Source organism: Polistes canadensis, unplaced genomic scaffold (genome assembly GCF_001313835.1).
Source record: "Polistes canadensis isolate GaletaPanama2010 unplaced genomic scaffold, ASM131383v1 scaffold_374, whole genome shotgun sequence".
NCBI classification, from domain to species: domain Eukaryota; kingdom Metazoa; phylum Arthropoda; class Insecta; order Hymenoptera; family Vespidae; genus Polistes; species Polistes canadensis.
The window spans coordinates 29,086-33,828 of NW_014569921.1; positions in this window are offsets into that span (position 1 = coordinate 29,086).

Sequence of the window (4,743 nt, forward strand, 5' to 3'; positions counted from 1 at the left end):
ATTTATTGTAATGTTTATATATCTTTTTAACAAGTCATAATTATAAAATAATATAAAGAAAAAAAAAAAAATTTTGTAGTTGCTGAGGAAGGAAGTCCCCAGTAAGGGACGAAACGTTCAACAAGATCAAATAAATTTGTTCATCAAAATTTATTAACTGTCTTCAATTTTCCCTTTGAAACTCATATATATTATAAGATATTTTTTGGAAGGCCCAAGCTTAGAATTGTACAGCTGTCTGCAGATGAAACTTACCATGAACTCCCGATGGGAAACATGTGAGGAAGAATTTTGTGAATCGTTTACAAGCAAAGGATAGTCAAACGATAGATACGCTCTTTCTTTTAGATACCAAGCAGGATCATTGCTCGAGTATGCAATGAAAAAAGAAAGATTATTACGAGAGGCGGGTGTAGCCACTGAGTCTAATACACTTATCAGCTTGATAGTATTCGGGTTGCCTAATGATATTGCGGACAAAATTGACAAGAAAAAATTGTGAGAAACACGAAATCTACACAGTGAATTAGGGAGATTAGAACATCTTACTAGGGAAAATAAATATGAAAAAAAACACACTATATACCCTAAACAAATTCGAGAGAAAAAACCATGACAACTTTGTATCGACAGTAAAAGAGGAAAACGTTACCATCTAGAAGAAAATTACTGGTTTAAGGAGAAAAATAAAAGAACAGAACTAAAAACCATAAATAATTCTGAGTTGGAAGTTGAGTTGTGAATGACAAAAATCCAAAAAACTAGAAGTGTCACCGTTTATAAAGATCAAGTTATTACTAAATGATACTATGGAAATATCTGGAATTTATGGTTCAGAGGCTCAAATGTATTATTGATTAACGCAAAATTATTGAAAATAAAAGAAAAAGAATATACAAACCGCACGCAGTTAGTAAACTTAAGGACTATTAACAGTGAAAAGAAGACGAAAGGTATGGTAATAATAAAAATAAAAACTTATAATATAGTAGAAGTTATAGATATATTCGTAATAGAAGACGTTTTTTAAAAATAGTAAATTTAATAAGCCTCAAAGACATAAAAAAGGACCAAAACACAAATCCAGAACTACGAAATGGGAAGCTCACATTGGAAAATGAAATTTAATACAAAAAGAATAAAAGAAAGAAAAAAAGCAAAGCTCTAATAAAAAACGTCCACAACACTTATTGTCACATTGGGAGAGTTCAAATGGTAAATAAAATAACACCATTCTGTTATTGTTAAAATATTAAGCAAATGTGCGATGAATGCGAAATATGCATAAAAAACAAATTCAGGAAGAAGCTAAAATACGGTTTAATGTCATATTTAGGTACAGCTACACGGTTATTTAAAATCGTATCTATTGATATTATTGGGGGCTTAGGAGGATCGCGATCAACAAAAAAATACCTACATCTTCTTGTTGATCATTTCACAAGATACGCTTGTATTCTTACATCAAGAAATCAATGTTCCAATGATTTCATAAAACTAATAAAAAATGTGACACAAGACTACAATATTGACATAATATTAACAGACCAATACCCAGGCATAAATTCCAAAGAATTTAGACAATTTCTTAAACAGGAAAATATTAGAATAATTTTTACGGCCGTGGATGCACCATTTTCAAACGGACTTAATGAAAGGCGAAATCAAAAATTAATAAATTAAATAAGATGTAAAATAAATGAAAATAATAAGATAGCATTGACTACGATCGCACAAAAATGCGTAGAAAAATATAACGAAACGGAACATACAGTCACGAAATTTGCTCCAAAATACCTCTGTTTGAATAAGTTACGAGTTCTGAGAGATGCGCGAAGATAAGAGTAAGAGACTGAGAAAAAGAATAGGAGATGGGCGAGATAGGCTAGTGGACTGTATAATGTTAATTTACTGGTAGAGTTTGTGTGTAACAGGATTTATTAAAAGTTGCGAATATAAATGGAGATAACAAAATTATAGTATGATTCAAAAAATAGTAACAGATATGATACGCCACGTGGACCGGATATCACGCCACTGGTACCGGAAGTACGTAGCACGAGAAGCCGTTAAAGAATGTAGTAATAAATGTAATATGGAAATAGATAGAAATAATCAAAAGAACAATACTAAAATGAGAGGTCAGAAAGTATATAGAGATGATCAGAAGTAGAGAGAAAAGGCTAAGAGATTACCTGATAAGTCGATAATGAGAGAGACATAAAGAGATGATCAGTAAAAAAGACACAACACAAGGATGGCCTCGATCAGAGAGATCAAGAGTGAGATGAGATGGAACGGTGAGAGATGAGAATAAAGCGAGATGAAGACTATGAGAAGATGTACAATTTTAGAGACTTTCAAATATACGACCGCACTGATTAACTTGTTAAACGATTCTGGCGGGACTACGCCACTTTTTGGTACGAATTGAGGAACAGAGAGGAAGTGGCAAAAAGACAATACACCAATTAGCGCGTTCCGCGTTAGGAAGAGAGGACAAAAAACCAATAGGAGAACAACACGCAGAGGATGACGTCACACAGGACCAATGATCTATTTACACAATAAGTGGCGTGATCCCTTGATCAATAGAAACAATCGATGTCTTCTTCTCGACGATAACAGACGGCGTCTTGATCATGCTAGCCGAGAGGTGCTGCCACCTAGTCTGAGTGGCGCAATTTTCGAACAACCTCCTAGAAGGTAAACTGTGAATATTCTCCCACTCGAATTAAAATCAAAATGCACAAAAGAAGACATAGAACAGAATACAAATTTGATTTGGGAGACGAAGTATACGTAAAAAACAGGAACCGACTAAATAGGAAGAAGTTGGAGGAACTGAGAACTGGACCATACAAAATCCAAAAAAAGTTCTCTAATTTGATGTATGAGGTTGATACCAGACATAAAAAGGATGAATCAAAACTATACCACATTACGAAATTACGCCCGGTGCTCATTAGAAAATAAACAATTACGTACACTGTCACTAGAAATGGTTTCTCTCTAAGGGGGGAAATGTAAAGAAAACCACATTAGATACCGAAGCGCTTTTCTTCAATTTATATTTGCCGTGTCACCGACAAGCTTATCAGAGTCATATATATATAGGCATATGGAGGAGAGGAAGAGAAAAGCAATTCTGGCAATGAAAAATGCGTTGAGTATACGGGAGAGAATATTTCGAAGGAGTTATGAAAGAAGAAGGAAGTTGTACACAGCGCTAGTGGAAAGTGTGGCGTTGTTTGGAGCGGAGATATGGGGATGGGAGGAAGATGAGAGAATGGAAAGTGTAAATGAGGTGTATGAAATGGGTTTTAGGATTAGATAGTAACACGCCAAATTATATAGTGGAAGAAGAATGCAAATATGAAAGGATGAGAATAAGAGGGTTAAGAAGAGCGTTAAAATTTAAAGAGAAAATTAGGGATTCAAATATAAAATTGGTGAAAGAATTTATAAGAGAAAGAGATAAAGACAGAGAAAGAGAGAAAATAGGGAAGGAGTCCAAAAAGAGAATAGAGGTATTGCGGGGGAAGGAAATAGGGAAGACTAGATATATGAGAGGCATGGTTTTTAAAGAAGAGGTGAGAGAGAAGATACTATTGAGAAAGGAAAGGAAAGATAGAGAAAGGAGAATGGAAAAGATAAAAAACTCAAGGTACAATGCAAATTATAAGAAGATAAAAGCAGAGAAGGAGCCGGAGTATCTGAAAAAAAATATGTCAGCTAGGGATAGGAAAATAATAGCGAGGTTCAGGTGTGGGAATGAAAGCAAAGGCAGGGAGTATTGGAAGGAGGAAGAGGTTAAAAAATGTAAAGTATGCAAAATTGGAGAGGAGGACCTTGTGCATATAGTGGAGGAGTGTGAAGAAACGGGGAATGGAGAAACGATAGAAAATATCCTAGGACAGGATGCAAAAGGGATAGAGCTATTAAGAAAAGTTATAAGGAAAAGAAAGGAAGTAGAGAAGAAGGAAGAAGAAGAAAGAAGAGAAAATTGTATATAGAAGTGTGAACTGTTATGTTGTTAGTTAGTTCAACAAAAAAAAATTAGTTTTAGTTTCAGTTTTGTTTTTAAAGTTTAAATATATTGAGATAGAATATATAATAGTTGTTTGTTGAATTTTTGTAAAAAAAAAAATTGTATCGGAAGCCCTCCAAACCCGAAACGGACGGAGTATAAATAAATAAAATATATATAATCCGGTAGATATCTTCCGAAGGAGGAAGATTATAATTCGCTCCAGAAGATAGAAGATACTATACAAAAATAAAAGACTTTAAATGTTGTTTCTTTTGTTGTTATAGGTTAGTAATTTATTTGTTAATTTAGAACGTAATTGTTTAAATATTTTAAATAAATAAAACTTTTGTTGTTATAGAGAAAAAAAAACACACTCTCAATTAAGTCTTAAGTAATTCATTAATAGAAGACCAAAGATCATTATATGTATTTTGTTATAATGTATAATAAATAATATAATCTTTAGTTTGTATATAAGTGGGTTCGTTGCGCCATCTAATTACGACCAACGAATATGTGCGACGAGAGCGGACGAACTGAGTGTGCGATATGCGATGTACATTACATACTCCCCCACTCTTGTTATTTGCTTATATGCAATGTCGAGTACGTATCGACGTGTGCTTTTTGCCACTTACACACAGAACGCTCGACGACACTCGATCGTCAAAACAAAAATACTCGCTAACGCTTGAACAGATAGAAAGAGA